This window comes from Chelon labrosus, assembly GCF_963514085.1.
Source record: "Chelon labrosus genome assembly, chromosome: 7".
NCBI lineage: Eukaryota > Metazoa > Chordata > Actinopteri > Mugiliformes > Mugilidae > Chelon > Chelon labrosus.
The window spans coordinates 11,567,290-11,588,520 of NC_140343.1; positions in this window are offsets into that span (position 1 = coordinate 11,567,290).

Consider the following 21,231-nt stretch of genomic DNA (forward strand, 5'->3'; position numbering starts at 1 on the left):
CAGAGAAACCTGATTAGATCTATTGCAAACGACATTGTGCACAGTCTCCCCTGAAGATCTGACTCGAGAAACTAATCTGATTTTGCTCCAGTTCTCTCTGGACAGCCTCAGCTGTGGAAGTACAACATTGTAGGAGACAGAAATGTAAAAAAAAAAAGAAAAAGAGAAAAACTTATGCCAGAAACCTTACAGTGTATTAATGTTAATGTATAACATTGACAATTCAAGTTACATTAGGTCGTGAACACCGGTGACAGCGGTGCTTTAAACGTTGCCAACTGGATGAGCTCTAAGCTGAGCTGGTTCTCACCGGAGAAGTTACACCACATGCCATCTGAATCGGTGTGACGGAGCAGGACCCATTATAATTGTGTCTCGAGTCGCAACGCAGAATTACTGTCAGCATTAGGAAGTGACAAACCAATAGGTTGAGCTGTCAAACGCAGCCTACGAAGCTTAAAGTGACTTGCTTTGCAGCGCTGTAAACAACGTGCCCGCATAAGGCCCTTTACGCCATGTTCTAACGTTATCCAACATTTGTCAGGAGATGCAAAGTTGCAGGGAATCAGCCCAGTAATGACTAAGAGGAGATGCAGTCACGAGAGGAGGAGCAAGTAAAAGCTTCAGAGAGCTGTTGATGCAGGCGGAGTAAATTCTGTAAAGAAAAACGGGAGCTACAAATGATCCTGTGACAGCCCTGTGTGTCGCGCTGGCAGCGGCTTAGACGTACAACGGGTTGCCGTGACACTGACAGGCCTAGCAGATGACAGTACATCATAGGGTGTCCGGCTCTGCTGCGGTGGGTAGTCGTGATGACACACTGTCTGATGACAGAAAGAGAGAGCTTGTTCCTGGCACAGTTCAAATTGGCTAATTGAGGATAATAATCAGCGCTGTCCAGGGCAAGGAGTTTTGGGTCATTTCAAAGGGGAGGAAAAAAAAAGTGTCTGCTTCGGGACAGTAAGTCAAGCAGTGCACATGGAGGATAGCACCTGTGAGTCATTACATGATGGAAATCTAATATCACACCATATTGTACCTGGAATTAAGTGAATGTGATATTTGATCGCCCCACCTTTCTCCTAAAGAAGCCAAAATACACTCTGCTTTAGCAGCGCCAGCAGCTGTTAACTATACCTAAAACTCTCATTAACAAACCAGGAATGAATTGACTCCAGGATTGTTTTTATAAACAGATGTAAACTGTTGTTAGTCACATCCTTCCTTTGGTTTGATTCAACATGCCTGGGCAAAAATAAGCTTTAATTGAGTTAGATGCTGAACTTGATCTGGGATAGTTTGATGTCTAATTAAACAACAGATGGTAGTAAAAAAGAAAAGAAAAAAAGAAATATGCTCTCATGCTAGCCGTGTAGGTATGTTTGAAGGCTTACCTCAAAACCTCAGCCGCCACACAAAGCAGCTCCTCTTCCCAAAAGCCTACGGCGGTATTCAAGTCTTAAAGTAAAACTGCCAGTCAGGCTCCCTCCTTGAAAGCTAACCCTCGTGTTTGGAATATGCGGTGCCATTGGCAGATAGCCGACCGCCAGGCCTGAATGGAATTGAGCACAAATTAGTCCATAAAGAAGAGATCAATTCTGAATAACAAGAAATTAATCTTCCAAGAACGTTCGGCAAAGGGGATTTGAGGGAGCAGATTGCTGTCTTCAGCCTCCTGGAAGTTAAAAACATTGTCCAGACTTTCTCATTCCAGTGTTCCCTTTATACCCACGAGGCCTGACTCCATTCGCTCTGATCCACTCAGCAGATTCCATCCCATTTTCCCATCGATTTCCCCGAGCGAACACCCCCCAATCTCACCTCCCGAAGAAGACCAAATTAAAGGCTCAACGGAGTTCAGGTTGAGGCTGAAAGGGTGACACAACCGGAGCTACAGTTTTGTTCTCAGCACGAACGAGTAAATTAGACAAAGTATAGTAATTAGGATCAAAATGTTGGCAGATAATGAGAGTGCTTGCCATTTACAATGAAAGGCAGAACGCTGTGCCTCTATAAAAACACCAGAAAATTATATCAACTTATTAAATCTTGCAGAACTTCACATCAGAACTGCCTACTTGGTGTTAAATGTGTAAAATATATCCTACTTCAAAGTTGGATCATATTCTTTTAATAATAGCTGCATCCCATTTGCTACGTTATTTCATTTCCTTCCATGCCCTCTCAAAAGCTCTTGACTCAATTCCCCAAACTCAATGAAAATCATATCCTTTCAATTTTGCAGCTGCCTAATAAGTTTAACAGTCACGTTAGGGCACTCTTGGTTGGGACGGTTGACTTCTGAAATAACGCAGAGCTTATAAGGAAACATTTCATTCTGATGTTTTAGACCTAATAAGCCAATTTTGAAGTGAGGACTTTTTGTTTAACAAATCCAGACTGCATTCGGGGATGTACTTTAGACTATGTCTGGAATGCGAGGAGTGTTTTCTGTCTTATTTCACAATCTTGTCAGATTCGCATTTGGATTCTCTTTGTGGGCGTACTTGAGAAGTAGCAGATCTGCAAGCGGTACATGGCGCTGTGTGCAATATACATGTTGTAAGCTGTAACATATAGACATCAGCTAATGGTAACTGAAGGGGGGGCAGAGACTGTGCAGACATCCTCTGGAGAACTGTCTGCAGGTCAGTGTTATACATTACCAGGACAAAGACCACCTGAGGAGATCATAAGAAAATGTACATATCTATACGATCATGAATGCTATATACAAACACATATTCTCCCCATGCAATAGTTGTCTGGTTCCAGCATGTCCATGCAACTCTGCTGCACAAATAATTTATTATCCTTAATTGTAAAACTGTTACTCAATTAAGTCTTGTTTTGCTTCCCTGTAACTACATTAGTGCACTCCTTAATTATTTTAAATAGGAGCCATAATTACAAAATAATTACACTGTAATTTGCAGACTTCAGTCTAAGCATTATCAAAAAGAGTATCTGAGGACAGTTTCTTTCTCCAGAAGTCCACTGCTTTGTTTATGTTGACTTGCTAACATTTAGGTGCCTGGTATTTTACTATAGGCAGCCATGGGCTGTATATAAATATTGACAAACCTCTTGAGATGTGACCCACAGATTTCCTGAGGAGCAGTTTTTAAGCTCACTGTAGTTCAGGCCATTTTAGACAGTGCCTCAGTCCGTTTAACTCACAGATAATTGAAGAATTGTCAAAGAGGAGTAGGCAGGTCGGTGACAACACCCACCTGTGAAAGGACATGCCTTTACTCATTTAAGCCTCAATACAATTTATAGCAGACCATAAACCTTTTCATTTCTGCTTTAAAGCGGACACAGGATGAAAATCTCAGTTTTTGAGTTTGTCTGCCAGGTCAGAAAAGCTGATAAAAGGCCACACAGTCAGTTTGTTATGAGTGGTCTGGGAGTGAAAATGTATCAGTTTCAAATATGACTAATTTGTGATGTAACTAGATTGCTCTGTCCAGTCAGCCAATGGTGACTTCTGTGTTAAGTTGATGCAGTGACAACGCAGACCCTAACATCGTAGCCTCACATGCACCTCCCCAGAAATGTAACTACACGCCTACGCAAACCGCAAGAGCTGTGATTGGTTGGCAGGTAGTAGCATGTTTCTGCTTTCTATTGTTTTGAATCAATAAAGATGGAACACATTCAGAAAGGGTTAACTGATGAGCTTCGGAGATCCAAACATTTGTGACTCGTATTTCGGTTGCCATTGTTGAAATTGAAGCAGGAAGTGGAGAGTGAAGCAGGAAGTAGAAACAAAAATTAACACCGACTGGCAAAAAAGTGGTGTTGTTACAGAGCGAGCCAGACTGACGAGGCACAAGTATAAATGGCATAGCTGGCGCAGGCTGCGTGCGTAAGTTACGGCGTCTGGGTCCCGCAGTAGTTTAAAAGAGCCTTTGCGTGTACACACAGGTAGAGACGACACTAGCGAAGCGAAACCACATTTCGTTTCAGCAAGCATTAGATACACATCAACAATGGAGCGGTCCTGGCGTTGTCTGCTTACTGGTACAGCGTTACTACATCCTTGTGTAAGTATTTCCGTTACGAATTTTAGTATTTAGTGCTTTGATGCTTGTGGCTTGAGCTTTTATGGGACAACTGTATGGACTGATGTAGCGTCTGAGTGCCGTGCTGCGATAGGCTACTCTACCGATATGCTGAGTGGTTGCCACGGCAACACTACCCATGTCCGCCTACTTCCGGTGTGGGCGTGTTTCCCTGAGGAGAGGGGCGGGGTTACAGAATCAGAATCAGAAAAGACTTTATTGCCAAGTATGTTTGTACATACAAGGAATTTGCCTTGGTGTTTGTTGGACACAGTATGCATACAAAATAGAAATAAAATAAAATGAAATAAAATAGCAATAATAAATATATACACACTCAAATATACAAAAAATATATACTTGAGTGTATATTTACTGTTGCTATCTTATTTTTACAGGAGCTCATTCTCAGGAGGGAGGGGGAGCGGGCAGAAACGTCTCGTTGCGAAAAGGGCTGTTTTGACCTGGTGAATAGGGGCCTGTTTAACACAGTCATTGAGAATTTAACCAAAGCATGTAACAGGGATTCCATCAAGTCGCGAAAGAAACATGTCTACTTGTGGGAATGGGCATCCAATATCACCTTTAAATCTGGGTATTTTAACAGAGTTTATGGGGAGAGACTTGATTTTGGAGTCAAGTGGCCATTTGTGGAACTTGAAAAATCTGCGTCTGCTTTATTTGTCAGGACTGGGAGTCGCTGAATGCAGACAATGTTACTGTTGTGGCTCAGTAGGTAGAGCGGGTTGTCCACGAACCAGAGGGTTAGCGGTTCGATCCCCGGAATGTGCCACATGCCGAAGTGTCCTTGAGCAAGACACTGAACCCCCAGTTGCTCCCAGTGCGTGGCACTAGTGTGTGTGCTTGTGTGAGCGAATGGGTAGATCTGTCTCTGACTGTAAAGCGCTTTGAGTACCAATAGGTAGAAAAGCGCTATATAAAAGCAAGGCCATTTACCATTTACCATATTCAAAATTGCTTCTGTACACTGATGCACCTTCTATGACTCTGTAGTGGCATCAGTCATCTTGTATGGAGTGGTCTGCTGGAGCAGTGGCATCACAGAGAGGGAGAGGAAGAAGCTGGATAAGATCATCAAGAAGTCCAGCTCTGTCCTGGGCTGCCCCTTGGACTCAGTGAGGGAGGTGGGTGACATGAGAGTTCTGGCTAAACTGTCCTCCATGCTGGACAGTGAGTCCCACCCCCTGCATGGTGACCTGACAGGACTGAGGAGCAGCTTCAGTGACAGACTGCTTCACCCTCGATGTGTGAAGGAAAGATACAGAAGGTCTTTCCTTCCTGCTGCTGTTAGGCTCCACAACGAGCACTCCTAATATGTACAATGTATCTATTATTTATTATATCTCTGTCATTTCTGCATGCTGTTGCAAACTGCAATTCCCCCATTGTGGGACAAATAAAGGTTTTTCTTATTCTTATTCTTAACTTCAATTCCCTTTGAGCGTTTGAAAAAAAAACAGGTAAAAGAGGAAAAACAGGCACATGCAACACGATTATATTTTGATGTTGATGCACAACAGGAATTAAAGTCACAACAGACCTGATTCATCTTTCGTCAACATTCAATGGAAGAACTCCTTCCTCGCCCTTCCCCTGAAGGTGTGCTCATGCTTATCATTCTATCACTGCTGGAAACTCCGGACAAGTTAAGGCAGGTAAGAACAACTCTTCAATCCTGCAGGGGACAGGGTGCATTTTCTTTGTAACAGAGGGTGATAAAACACAAACAAAATGTGCAGCCGGATCTTTTGCACCAGTTATTCTGACACGCTCGCTTACAGTGGGTCACACACAGTGACGACTATGTTGCTTGATGTAACTTGGTGAGTAATGATATATTTGGCTCTGGTTTGACACATTATGTAAACTGGGTAATTCATAAGTCATTAAGTAGTTTGGAATAAAATCTTCACTTAAAGGTTAGTAACCCCAGGTGAAGTGAAAATTAGCCACACTCAAAAAGAAGTACTTACCCACCCATGTGAATGCTGAATGCGGTGAGTAATGTGTGACCTTTATCCGGTCTTTTTGCTTTGCTTTCCCTATTGATAGCAGTAAGTGATATCAATCGTTAGGCCGCATTTTCTTGGCAGACATGAATAAAGTAGCTAATAGAAGCAGAGATCCACCACATGAATCAATCTTTTAAAGCCTCACTGTTACTGTGCCTCTTTTGTGGCGTTGGGACAGAAAACACTTTCATCTCATTCCTCAATTCAACTCAGCAAGGACAACAGATTTGATTTCATAACGCGGATGTAATTTAATTTAGCTGGTTTTACAAATAGTCTTTCTGTCCACATATTGAATCACATAAATACAGGCAGTGTTGTGCAAGTTCACACTAAATAAGAACTGGTTCAAAGTTCAGTTCGCACAGATCACAGTGAACTTGTTCAAGTTCATAGTTTTTTTCTGCCAGGATCTGTACTGCTTTTGTGAATAACCATTGACTGTATATACTTGTAAATAACTCAAATGTTTGTTTGGATCTGCAGTGCCGGAGGCGGCGTCTCTTTCAGCTGCACCAGCCACGCTGTATGCTGTAAATCGCATGTCGGCTGACAGTTGTCGTAAAGCTACGTGGTTGAACGTCGTTATTTCTCTCCAGACTGAGCGAAACTCACGTCTGCGCTCACAGTTGGAAAAAATTATGCGTTCAGTTCACAGTTCACAAAAACATGATCGCGTTCAGTGAACAACAACTGAAAATAGGGAACACTGTATCCTAAACATAATCTCTGAGATAGTGTATGATCTTAACCTCATGCACGTGAGCGGGGCCATTGCAGATACTCCCCTCAAAGCATTTTTTCTTTGTGATCTACAGAGGTGCTGTGATACTTAAACAGTAATGGAGGACTTCTCAATATTTCCCCCTTTGCTTTTATAAAAGGCTATTCAGAAATAACATCCCACTCATGAGTCACGGGCCTGGTCATTCACCGTCACGAGACATTTGATCTTTTTGGATGACAATGCTTTGTGTTTGGCCAATGGAGACTGTGCCCTCTTTATCAACAGCATGCTCTATACAGTGTTTTGTTGTCTATTCTGTTTTTGATCTAATTATCATTTAGCCACCTGTGCATACATTACCCCAGCGGGAGTATAGTGTTGTGGCAACGACAAACAACTTGCCGTGAGGATGCGTGCAACTCCGACTGTGACTGTTAAGATGCTGCAGGAAAGACTTTCAGCTCTGGTTGCCACTGCTTTGTGTGTTTTTTACTCTGTGTTGTGCTGTGTGCACGGGGACTGTCTGGCCAAGGGCTGGGGCCGGCCAGGAACAAGATGTTGTTCACTCTCTGGCGATGATATCTTGATCTCACGTCTCCTCTTTGTCTCAGCCACTCGTCATACTTCCCATTGCCATTTACGGACAACTCATCCATCTGAGTTTGTGTGTGTGTGTGTGTGTGTGTGTGCGCGCTGCGAAGGTGCACGATTATGTATGTGGTGTTTGTCAGAGTTTGCCTTTGCTTGTCTCCTGTGGCCCCTTGAGGCCAAGTAATCATGACACAGACAAAAGTGGTAGATTTGAGCAGTTTTTGGACTGAAGATCTTTCACTCTCAAAGCCATCTGCTATTTTACTGCAGTTTCTTCTCTGGTATCTATGTATGGGCTGTTCAGATCTTGCATTAAGATCCGATCTGGGCAATCCGATTACAAGTGACCAGCTTTATTTTTCTGAATGAATGAGGTAAAACTCATTACATAGGAGCACCCCTTTTGAGTGTATACAGCCTTTAATGCGTCTCTGTAATCGCGTTCACACTGCCAAAGAAATGCGGAGACCACCTCCAAACGTGGTTGGATCTCTCAAATGCGATCTCAGTACGTCCTGGTGTTCACACCTATCTTTTACAGGATCAGATCTATCTATCTATCTCATGCATAGCTGTAATGTGTATCCTGCTCCATCCATTCATCCACTCTAAATAGACAGTCAATCAGGAAAGAGTGCCAGCAGGCATACAGAGAGACTATAGTCGCGTCTAGGGAGTGAACTGTTTGAATTGCACTTCCACAGTATCAAAAACAACACCAGATAAGTGATAAGACAGAAACACTTAACCGAGGCAATAGAAAGCATTATCATTCATCTATGCCTAAGGGTGGTGACCTCCCAGCCGCTCACAGAGTGTTTTTACCTGCCTGCCCCCAGCCCGGAAGATGGCTACTTTAATGGCCCCAGTGAAACAGAGGCTCACACAAAGTCTAGCTATACACATGTCATGGATGATTGAGGTGGTAATAAACCATTCTGTCCATTAGCAGGGTTGTTTTTCGCTATTAATGGAACCAGGGACGGTGTTTTAGCTTGTCAGTGCCCTCAGCGATCCCATATTGCCTGAATGAATTGGCGGGTGGGTGGAAATTGCAGGATCCGCGGAGCTAAAAATACACAAGGGGGTGATTTTGTGTTTAGTTAGGGGGTGAATCTCGTCCGTCTTCCCCCCCACCCGACATACGGTATTGAATGAGAAGGGGACAGGATGCTAACAAACACCGGCGAACATCTTGTGTGTGTGTGTTGGTCCTCCACCCTTCTCAGTGGTGATCCGTCTCCCCTCGTGTCAAACTAAGTTAAGAGGAGTCCCAGGCCATGTTGACCCACAGAGGTGCTTCCCCTCAGAGCACACGCACACACATACACAACGGCCCCCAAAGCTCTGGATAAACACAATTAAACGACCCCACCCTCCGTTGTCATTCTTATCTTATCTTGAATGCTAACCTTAACGCCCCCTTCCAACACACACACACACACCCACACACTGGAAATGACCTTAGGGTACTCTGAGTCCAGTCCTCACCTTCCCTGAGACACTCATTCACTGGCCGTTAGTCACTCCATCATCTTCTTATTCCTCGCCCCTCCTTTTTCCTTTCCATAACCTTTCTCTTTTTCTCACAACAAAGTGTCACTATACGAGGTTGCCAATGGGAGGAGGAGGAAGAAGAAGCACTGTCTTGCACAAGCTACAATAAATGTCACTGAGGAGGGGAGTATCATGGCCTCCTTAATTTACCGTAATCTATTAGTGGCAATTTTCCTGGATGGGACAGTTCACGGCTCAGTGTTCTCCGCTTGACTTGTTGCCCAAGTAAAATCATCAAGCCATTACATGGAATAGGAGGCCTCAATGCCAGAAGAAGCTATTGGCATGACTGCAGTGTGTGACTGCAGAATGAGGCATTTCGCATCATTTTCCACAGCTCTGACTGCGTAATGGCCAATGCCCGGCCCTGCCCCCAGCCTGTTATATCTGATGTATCACACCTTGGGGTGCGTTGGTGAATATATGAACTAGTGAGCACAGATGGTTCAACGCTTGGCCGCCTTGGGTAAATAGGCAGCGGAGTTCTCGGATGGCGATTTCCGTATTGGCTGAGGGCCTAAATTTATGACAAACAAAACAGAAGGTATTATCATGTATCACAGGCCTCCAGGTAGCTACAGGGCAGTAATGAATTGTGCGGCGTGAGTGGTGATACATTTAGCCCTCTGTCTGCTCTCAGGGGAATGGCTTCATCACTCAATACCTGTTTCAAGAGCAGTGAGAATGAGTGATTGTGTTGCCGCCGCGAATCAGCGCACGTCTGGAAACTTCTGCACGGGTCAGGGCTGTGGGTTGTTTGCGGGCTCTAGCGCTGGACATTTTAAATGACCACGCTGGTGCACTTTGCACTCAGCGACAGCACCCACTGCTCCGCAAGTAAACAGGAGAATGTGACCACCAGTGAGGTTTTTATGCTAATCAGTGAATATGAGAGGTGCTGGTAGGTGGATTTTCTTAACTTTGGACAGAGACTTGTTGTTTCCTCACATTTCCTCCAGTCAAAAAAACGGTGAGCAGCGTTGATATTCTTATCTACTTCTCTGTAAGAATACTTACTAAAATGAATAACTATTCCTTTGGTAGACCCAAATTGAAAACAATATACATATTTAATATTCTCCTAATCCTGACAAACTAATCCTGACTTCGGCAAAGACCATTTCCCATGGCAACAGATGAACATTTGCAAAGAGCGCCTCTGTATGGCGAGTGCCCTTGGCTATTTTTCAAAGGCATAATAAAAGATGGTGTCTGGTCTCCTTATAGTTAGTGCTCTTGCATTTCCAGTTGGCCAAGCCAGACAGGAGTGTAAGGCTATCTAGTGGAATGTAATGATCTCTACACCTCCGTAGAACAAAGACTCTTATCTTCTTCTGCCTTCTGCCATTTCCTTTACCCCCGGGCTCTGTGGACACGAAGACGAAAAGGAGCGTAAATCACTGCCTCAATATCTCTTTCCCTTTTTCTTTCTTTCTTTCCTTCCTTCCTTCCTTCCTTCCTCACTTCTGTCTGCAGCGTCACACCAGTCTGGTGCTACAGGGGGAATCTGTCTTGTGCAATAGCAAGAAATCTCACGCTGTTAATTCGCTTTCTTCATATTTTGCCTCCCTGTGGCTTTTTTTTTTCTTTCCCCCTGCATGGCAAAACAATGCTTAATTTCCTATTTATCTCAAGCTCATCCTCTCACTCTCTTTGATACATCCTCCGTCTTTCTCTGCCTCATTTTTTCCTTCCAGTCCTGCCTCCCTACCCACCCCTGCTTCCTCCCTCCCTTACAGTAATGGTTTAATTGAAGCCTTTTAAGGTGGTTGTGGTGGATTCAGAGTGTAATGAGGAGGGGAGGGGGGTGGAGGGGGGTGTGGGGTTGAACTGTGGAGGCTGCAGTTGTCTCTGCTGTTGCTGGGCTGTCTGTTGAAGCATAGTGTGGCCAGCTAGAGATAAAGCAGCCCCTGCGTGTTTGTGTTAGACGCCAGCAATTAGGGCCCTGCTGCAACACAGAGAAGCAGGAGAAGAAGAAGAAGAAGAAGAAGAAGAAGAAGGGCATCAGCGGCGGTTCCACCACGTTGGATCTGGAGCGAAGGCGGGATGTGCAGGAAAAGATAGCAAGACATGACAAGTGATAGAATAGAAATGTAGGGATTAAGTAGGGGGAGGATTGGAGGCAGGAGACAAGCAACAGAGAAAAGAATAATTCTCATTAACAGTAAAATTATTATTTTAATTCAAGCTTTGTGGGGATACGGACGCCCAGTTAAAGACTGGATAAGCGCTGCATGTGCAGCAAAAACTCACCAAACCATTCTTATGTGTATGAGACAAGTACAAAACCAACCTCTAAATCCGTTTCTTGTTTTTTCTAAAACTTCATGACCACAAAGATGTTCAAGGTTCAAAGCGCTACCGCAGTGTGATGTCATTGCCCCTTGATGTAATTTACAGTAAAGTTACCTCTGACTCACCAACACTGTTGCGTGACATACATCACCTTTTCTGGTTAAACTAATAATCAGTTTGGATAAATAAATGCATGTTCCGCTCCTGTGCCGCGCTCCAAACGCTTCAAACGCAATAATTAAATCCATGCCTGGGTTACATTTCCCATTCAAGTAGTGAGAGATGAGTGACAGCACTGGCGAGGCTTCACATGTAATTTGTGGCGATGTCTCACCGCTCGCGCATGAGCCGTAGAGGCGTGCCCGCGTTTTGTTTCTTCCTTCCATTAATTCCCTTTACATCCCGCCGTCTCTGCTGTCACTCCGCGATTATTAGCATGTTAATTACTGTGTAATGATAGCAGCAACATAGCGATTGCAGTGACCCACGTTAAATCGACTTCCCCTTTACCGCATTTAAATTCGCTGACCAGGGATAAATGGACGCCGCCTCAGCATGCTGATGGCAGGGGTGGAGGCCGTTTGAGGCTTCAGGACTGGTGTTGAAATTAACAATTAAAAATGAAGAGAGGAGATGTGGATATGCGTCTTTATCGTTGAAAAATATACTTTGAGAGTGGCGTCAGCGCTTGCAGGATGCTTGCACCAAAAGTGCTTTTATTGTGATGTCTGCCGTGCTAGCCAGCCGCTCATTTCCATATTTATAGCAGATTGCGTTTATTGTGTTTATTTATTTTGACAGATGGCACTAATTGTGAGTTGTGAGAAGTTTCAGACAGGTCAGTTTGTTCTCATGTTGTTATTTAACCAATGCTGAAAACAATAGTCATTTAACAGAAAATTACATCAAAACAACACTTATTTGACATATTTCTGCCCAACACGCATTCAGTTGGCGGTGAAATTATTAAGTGATGGTCATATTCTTTCATTGTTTCTTGGAGTATTAAAAAATCTTTATCACAGTGCTTGAAAGTAATTAAATAACATAAATATACTATTACGTTAATATATAGAAAGTACTCAATACTGGTGGTCACACGCTTGAGACTCTGGGCTTTAAGAAACTTGAGTCTTGCCTTGGACTCCATTTTACGACCTGAGAACATCCGACTGTGGTAAAATGATTGTTACTCACTCCTCAGTGATTAAACCAGTAGTCATGCTTTGGCCTTAACTGTGTCTGTGTGGGTAAGTTTGTTATGTCTGAATGTGGGTTTAATCCCATGACTCACTGGCCTCTATTATTTTGCTGCCTTCGCTGTGAATAGTAATAATAATGATAATCATAATTATAATAAAAAGCTTTGGCTTTGGGAAGGTCATTGCTTAAGTTGGCCACGGCACTCACACCTAGTATAGTATATGAGAGTGACCAAGCAAATCATGCCTCTGTGCTAAAGGGTGGTGGCTGCTAGTGGAAGCTAGTCCCAAGTTGGGAGGCTAAACAGGATGAGGTTTTCACTTCGATGCTCCCTGCGGACGGAATTTCAACTATTCTCACACGCTTACACAGACATTGTCTCCCTTCTCCTCACGTATACTCATGCAGCGTGACAGTACACAGATTCTCATTCATTCCCCTCTGTGCAAACACGCGTTCACAGTTCAAACTCCTGACTGGATCCACGGATCCAGATTTGATTTTGTCCTCAAAGGGCCCTCTTGTTGTTGTTCAACCTTTGCCTAAGAAGCAGAGTACACACAGTATTGTGACTTAATTTAAACCTGGGCATAAGATGCGGTAATGAGTCATGCCGGATTAAAAGGTCCGCCCCTCGTGACTCTGGCTAAGATCTAGGAAAAATGATGCTGATTAAACTGGTAGGAGAGAGAGCTGTAGTTAAACCTGCAGCAGCCTCTGATGAGACAGACGACCAGGGTTTTTCGTGCATGAAGAATGTAAAGGTAGTTGCCTCGCTTGAATGCCATTCACCTTTACTGAAATCATTCATAATCCTCATGGAAAACACATGATGCACTAGATAATATAGGGCCCGAGGTAAATAGTATAGACAAATACTTGTTGCATACTTCCTTTGATAATCAAAAGGTCACGGTCAAGATGCAGCCTTTAAATCATCTGAGCAAGTTAAAAGCATGAAATTGCGCCAAATCACATGTTAAAGCGTACGGAGCCAGGCATGAAGCGGAAGCCAGTAACAAGTGGAAAGGAAAGCGAGCCACAACAAGCTTGTCCAGTACATAAATCTGTGAAGCAGACCTGAAGTACAGATGTAATGATGCAGAAGATATGCTGTATTCGTCACGGTTGACTTTCTGCCCTTCTGGAAAGAGAAAAAAAGAAAGAAAGAAGGAAAGAAAGAAAGAAGGAGTAACACCATTTTACCCTCTCCATTATGGCACAGCCAAAAAACAGGTATTTGATTTCTAGGATTATTTAATAAGACCTTCTTAATTCTCTTGGTTTAAAAACAGTTTTTCAGAGTCGTGAGTGCGCTGAAAAGAGCTTGAAATAATTAGCAAAGTGGATCTGACCTGCGGAGAAAGCAATGCTAATATATGTTAACTCAATTTGGGCTCACTCCCGTTGGCCCCACACAACAGGGCCTCATGACGGCTGGTCACGTTTTCTCCTTCCCCAGAAGTAAACATCTGCTGAGGCCTCAGTGACACATAACATGCCATCTGTTCTTTTTTTCCCCCCTCTTTTCCTCACTCTTGCCCTCTCGTCCCGTTCCATCTTGTGTAATTATGAGAGTGACAGCTTTTAGTAAAAAAAGGTGACTGAAAGGTGATGCCGCTTCTTTCATGGACACGTCAAGGGAACTGCGATAAATATAACTAACCATCAAGATGTGAACTCCTAAGCAGTATAGTGTTACAGAGTACGCTTAGCTAGGGACAGTTATTCCACCCTGTCCATGGCTTGCGTCTAGCCCATATGAGAAGGCCACAGGTCTCCAGTGCAACAGTGCAAGGACAAAGGCCTCTTCTCTAAGTGAAACCAGAGATCTCCAAGGAAGCATCTGGCAACCTGGGCGCTAGGTGAGTCGGGCAGACGATATGGAGTAGAAAAATGCCAATAATGCAAGCCTCCTTCAGGTTTCTTGGCAGGAGTGGGCAAACTCGATCCATTCCTTCCTCGGTGCATCTCCGTCTCTCTCTTTGGCTCCGTCGCTGTCTCTCCCCCTGCCACTCCGTCTTCCCCACTCTCTCATTTGTTCGTCACCCTCACCACAAGCTGGACGAGGGAGAGGTGGGCAGACAGGGACGGGATATGCTGTTTGTCAGCCAGCGGCGGACGTGCCTGGCAGAGCTCCGCTGTCAGGCGAGGTGTCAAACAAAGAGTCATTTGGGCCCAGGAACTGCAGGACAAGTTGTAAGTCTGTCCACCCTCTGAGGCACAGCATACCCCCCTCCTCCTGTAAAAGTGCTTGCCAGTGCTCTCATGCTGTCATACTACCTGCCCCCCCCACCTTCTTTCATCCATTGCTGGCTGGAGCTGCCTGTAAAACAAGCTTAGGCGACTCCTAACAAACTGCTTTTTTTGGTGTGTAACCCTTCTACCTTTACCCCATCAGAGAGCTAAAAGGTGACAAGCCAAGAGAGCCACTGTATATGTGTGTGTGTGTGTGAATACTAAAGGTGAAGCGGGGGGGGACATGCAGGGCAAACAAAAGTAGATTTCCTCTAGGACGCAATCTCATCATCTTTTGTTGCCCTGTCAGGCAGATGGTGCCGGCTGGTTCCTCATTTAACAGACACACATGTGCTCTAACAGAAGTACACCCACTCCCGCCCCGCTCGGTAAAAGACCATATATCATTTCATTACCCGTCTTCGGTTTTGTACAATAACATCCGCCGGGGTAATAACCGCATGCTCTACTAGAACATTTCATCAGGGATATCAACCCGTACTGCTAGGCAACGTTGCCAGGTCTCGTCTTTTCTTGTAAAAGTATCCCTGCCTTTCCCCGTCGACGGCGCAACTACCTTCAGTCAAACAACACCTGATCCTTTTGATTAAATCAGAATCCGATTCGTACAAGCTGGATGCTGCCAGTGGCGGAAGGTGGCAGTTGATTTCACATTTCAAACTGGATCATAGTTAAGGAAGGGCCTGCAAATAAAGGTAAGTTCCTTTCTCACATAGTCCTACATATCATAGTCCTAGCTGGCGATAGTGGATATTATGATTTGGGATTCAGAGATTTTTCCTTGGGAAAACAAATATATATATTTAGATATATAGTATATATGCAAAACGCAAAAAGAATCCTCTGTAGAGCTGAGGGAAAATTACATGGAGATTTGATTAGTGGTTAGCTTTAATGTTAATTAGTTGCTATTTAAAACACTATTGATAAAACACTGGTTATCCTTTCCTCGCAGATTCATTCAGTTTTCCTCATTTAGGGTGATAAATATAAAATGTAGCCACACTTCTGAAATGAACTGAATATGTACGATGATAGGACTGACTGACTTGTATAGCCGCAAAGACACTAAGCAAATATGACTGCTTTTGCTTTTATAATGGATTTTATTCCGTTCACTGGTTCCGACTGACCTGTCAAGTTTAAAAAACGAACTGTTCCACCCTTTACAGTGCCGCAAGAGATGATATCAAATATAGACACCACATGACAGTTGCAGCTGAAAGCTAAAGCATGCTTTTGCAAAAGGAAAAGGGAAAAGCAACATAGGAGCATTAGTTTCTTTCAACATTTAGCAGGGTTATCAGTGATTTACAGTATCTTTACACCTCCCCTCTGTGCATGTAAGCCTGACTGAACCTCAACATGTACGGACCCATGCATGTGCAGATCATTTAGGCGTAATACTTAGTTTCACACCACACATGTTTGTTGTAGCTTTCCCTGTTTTCCACGGAGCATCCCACTTTGACAACCGAGTTGTCACACAAGGAAGCAAATCTTCATCACTTTGACTGAACGGTCGAGTGATAACACAAAAGAACAGCTTTGACACATCAACACTGTACTAGGTCACCTTGTCATAAGTGTTTACAGAGCCACCTTTACACAGCTGCCTCCTTTACAGTTCCCTGTCATCACTACCCCTAGCCACGCAGAGGCAAACACTGATGGTATGGATGTCTTCACGACACCTGACCAGTGACTTCATCTTCAGGTGTTGTCTATTCAATTTGCAATTCCATTCTGTCATTAGTTATAATTAGGTATTATGTCAAAGAAGAATTGACCCGCTTCTCAGAATTTCAGTCATGCCACAACAACAGTGTGGGTGTGTGGGTGTGTGTGTTAAGACCACATTTTTCATTCTGGGAAAGGTCAACGGAATATTAATGGCGGTCCAGGAACTGATCCAGGAAAAGCTTAAAAACAATTTTATTTTGCATGTATTAAAACTAGTGCGATTTCCCAGACATTAAAAAAGCTTGAGTTTACAATATTCATGTCTGTGTCTATTATTTGATTCAGTCATCCACTAAAACCCATTTAAATTTTGCTTTTTGGGGCAAATATTGTTATGCGATTAATCGATATTAATTAATTACACAGCCTCTAATTAATTAGATTTTAATCGAGTCCCACCCCAAATTAAAACAAAATCCCATATTAGTAAATATTTAAATTTTCATCAAGTTGCTAAAACTCAAAGAATGGTGTTTTAACTCATTAATTACCACAACTAATTACCACTCCTCTTTAGTAGGCTGCATATTCAATATGTACAGTAGCTCATATGTTTCACAGTAAACTGACGTACGATCTTCCTGCATGAATGCAAAAAATATGTACATGTGCACACTATAGTATAGATTCACTTGCCAATTCATTAGGTACACAAGTGAGAAACAAATGCATTGTAATATAACAGTCCTGCAGTAACAGGCGGTTTAGGCTTCTGCGTCACTTTGACGCTCGAGATTTCGGAGTTTCAGTCGCCATTGTTGAAAGGGAAGCAGGAAGTGGAGAGTGAAGCAGGAAGTAGAAACAAATATTAACCCAACTGGCAAAAAAGAAGAGAGCGTCAAACTAACGAGCGCACGAATATAAATGACTTGCACTGGCGTAGGCTACTTACGTAGGTTACAGCGTCTATATCCCGCAGTACCCTAAACGAGCCTTAAAACTTAGCTTCATCAAAGTAATATTTTTGGACTATTTAACTGTATTGTGTTTCTATTTCTAACACAACCCCATTTTCAGTGGGGTCATTGGGTTAGGCTACCTTAAGCGTAGTTTTTGCCTCTGCAGGACATAGGCGGCGTAACCTACACATGTAGCCGACACAGTGCGAACCATTTATACTTGTGCACTCGTCAGTCTGGCTCACTTGCCCGTGACGTGTAGTTACATTTCTGGGGAGGTGCACATCAGACTATGGCGTTAGGGTCTGTGTAGGGTCGGGCTGTTGCCATTGCTATGGCATCAAATTAATACAGAAGCATAAACCTCCTATAACACTTCAGTTTTTAATTCAGTCCTTTTAACAGCACCACATCCTCCAGATGGATCATACAGTTGAATTACCACCTTTATTGCACTGTTACAGCATAAATTGAACATAATAACAGTACAGCATGAATCCTCCTTAATGACTATCAGAATACATTCATTTTCGGTAGTGTCCCCAATGTTTTGAAAAGTGAGTGCATATTATATTACACAGGGGCTAAACACAGGCAAATGGCTTTGTCAAATAGTGACACACAGAATGGCTTTTTTAAAAAAAAAAAAAAAGATTATTAGTGCCATTGTTTGATATTTTGACACTTTATTTTACAAAATGTGGAGACAAATAACATAAAAACAATAGCCGTGAAAACCCTTTCATGGGGGACCTGGATTACTGAGATGAATAATGGAATATGGCTCAACAAACCTTTGGTTCCCTGGACTTGGTCAAATCTGTCTGTGCATGCAAATGTGCGAGACAAAAGTGTGTGCGTGTGTGTGTGTGAGGGTGTGCCAGCCAAGCTTAAGCCACACAGCAGATGGACAGTTTGAATAAATAAATGTTGTGCATGACACTCCCCTCCCTCCTTCCTCTGTCCATGGCTACACGAAGGCCAAGTCATGAGCTGACTCTTTGCTTTCAGAAGCCTTTTGTCTGGCCTGGCAGCAGAACAGATTCAATCATGTCTGAAGGTCAAGAAGTTAAAAAGCCTCGAGTTGCCTCCCGTTTTCTCCTTTCGTGAGATGGCAAGAATGGACACGGGGAGGGAAAAATCTAACCAAAAGGAAATATTTTTTTGCGCGCGAGCGTCGCCTCATTTTTCTTGAGAGACACGCACACAGTCAAAGTATTGAACGTATTGACGCACACGAGCACCAACGCACTGGATATGCACCATTCAATACAAACGTCCATATATATATGGAAGGGGAAAGATATAAACAGCAGCCCTGACGAAATTCATTTTGTATTTCAGGGGAGCTCAGCGAGTGCACAAGCAGACAGGGCTTCCATTTACACCCATATATATGTGCGCACAGTTCTTACAAAGAAAAGTGTGTGCAAGGAAGCGAGGGAAATTACAGTTTGACACGTTAAAATGTCAAACAACCTGCAGCTTTGCCTTAACAAATGCTGCAAAGGTAAACTTGGTAAATAACAGGAAAAAAATCCATTAAGAGATCCTATGTAGCATTTAGGGAGGTAGCAGTGGCTTAAATTAAATATAAATAACAGCACATATAGATATATATATTTAAAATATTATTTGGTTGGCTTGTAAAGCGTTTAAAAGATGGTACTTTTAAGGTGACCTGTGGTTATTTTTTAAACAAATTTTCCACTTTAAAATTAGGAAAATTCTTTATAGAAGATAAGTAATTAAATTTTCTGTTTTTAAGTTTCCACATGCTGATTATTTTATTTTGGCGTGATCCTCTTATTTGCAGTAAAACTCTTTCCATGAGATTTATTGTCCTTCAAAAGCAGCATGAATTGGATGTAATTAAATATTCTGGAAGCAGATCTTAACTTATTTAGTCAGGCATTTAGAGACAATCGTAACTTTATACATAGTATAAAGACAAGTAGTTTCTCTCTTAGTTTGGCACTTTAAGGCTCAGAGAGGAGTGCGTGGTCTTAATGCAAGTAGTAGTGCTGGATGACCAAATCCGTCTTAAGCGATGTGGTGGAGGATTATTGAAGTGTGTGTGTATGCAGGCAGTTCTGGCCAGATTAACATTCCTGGGGGAATTTTAACACTCTGGGCGACAAATTTGCAACACTGTTCCCCCTCGTGCTCCTCCTGTGTGCTAAGCCCGGGACCCAAGTTTAGGGGAGGTCATCTGGAAAGAGCAGAGCAAAATCCCGTCTTCCCCAAGAGCTGTTGGACCCCACTAAAGAGCAGGCAGAGGGTATGTGTGTGTGTGTGTGAGTGTGTGTGTTGGGGAGGAATTAAGAAGCAGTGGGAGGAGGAGATATGTTTTTCAGTCTCCCTGTTCCCACCAACTGAAACTGAGCCTTTTACTGGAGGTGGCCCCTGCCATTGTTTCAGACGCTGGCAACGACAAATTGAGGACAGGCATTAGAATTTAAATGAATGCAATCTCATGGAGTTACTTCCATTAGCTGATGCCATAAACACTGGAAATGTATACCCAGACAAAGGCATGTCGTCATTTTGGAAGACTGATCCGCCGGTCATTTTACATATTGTGGAATAAGAACTGGCAAACAAAAATATTATCGGGTCTTAGGCATTCGCTCTGTGCTGTGTAAAATACAAATTTGCATTTTTATTACCAACAGGCCATTTTAAAATGAGTTTTCACAAATCACAGAAATAATTCTCACTAACCTTTATGAATAAAGTGCAAAATACTTGTAAATTATGCAGATTTCGTCTTTATTTTTTCTCCCAACGACACACATTCAATCACACTAAATTCATCTTAAGGGGATTCGTTTTAATAGTAGCTCAAAAATGCACATGGACTGTCTGCAAGAACTACACCGATCAGCCACAACATTAAAAACACTGACAGAGAGAAGTAAATAACATTGACCATCTTGTGACAATTCAGTGTTCTGCTGGGAAACTGTTGGAACTGGACATGTACCACCCACCTAGACCAGACCCCCCACCTCCAGACCCCCACCCCATAGCAATGACACTCCTTGATGGCAGCAGCCATCCCCAGCAGGATGCAGCCTGACACAGAAACACGCACAAAAACGGTTAACAACTCAAAAAAACATGAAAAAAAAAACCCACAAGGTGTTGACCTGGCCTCCAAACTCCCGAGATCCCAAACTGATCAAGTATCTGTTGAGGGGAAAGGGCCCTACCCTCATAGCCTGGCTCCGCCTGCCTACGTACTTCCGCTCATTTACATTCCCTACAGTACTCTGTCTGGAATAGCTTGATCCACTTACGTTTACTCCGGCCAACTGGTTGGCGAACCAATCAGCGAACAGAGGGCGGGTCTGAGAGTGATTACGTTTCAGTTGCGCGCCGAGTTTGAAATGTTTACACGAACAATGGCGACGGAGACGTATATACTCGAAGCCATTCGCTCCGTTGTGGATATGCTTCCTGGCATTACAACACTTTTATTCCGATTTCGCGTCCTGAATTGCAATGGGGGATGGTAGAGTAGCGATTTGTTTACTTGTTGCGTTCTTGAAAGCGGAAGTACGAGGCAGCAGAGCCTGAAGGCTCTGGCGCATAACATACGTCATTACCAAACGTTAGTGATTGGTTAAAGGAACTCCGATGATTTTAAACCTCAAACTGTGCCCTCCCACCAGGAAATAAACGTTTGCCAATGGATCTAGCCCAGACTCTCTGCGAAGTCAGAGAGTCTGGTATCCAGGCTACTACCCTCAACCCCTGGGACCCAAAGGCCCCCACTAACAACATCCTGTTGCCAGACACCACAGGACACCCTCAGAAGACCAGGCAGGTGGTCATTATGTTATGCCTGATCG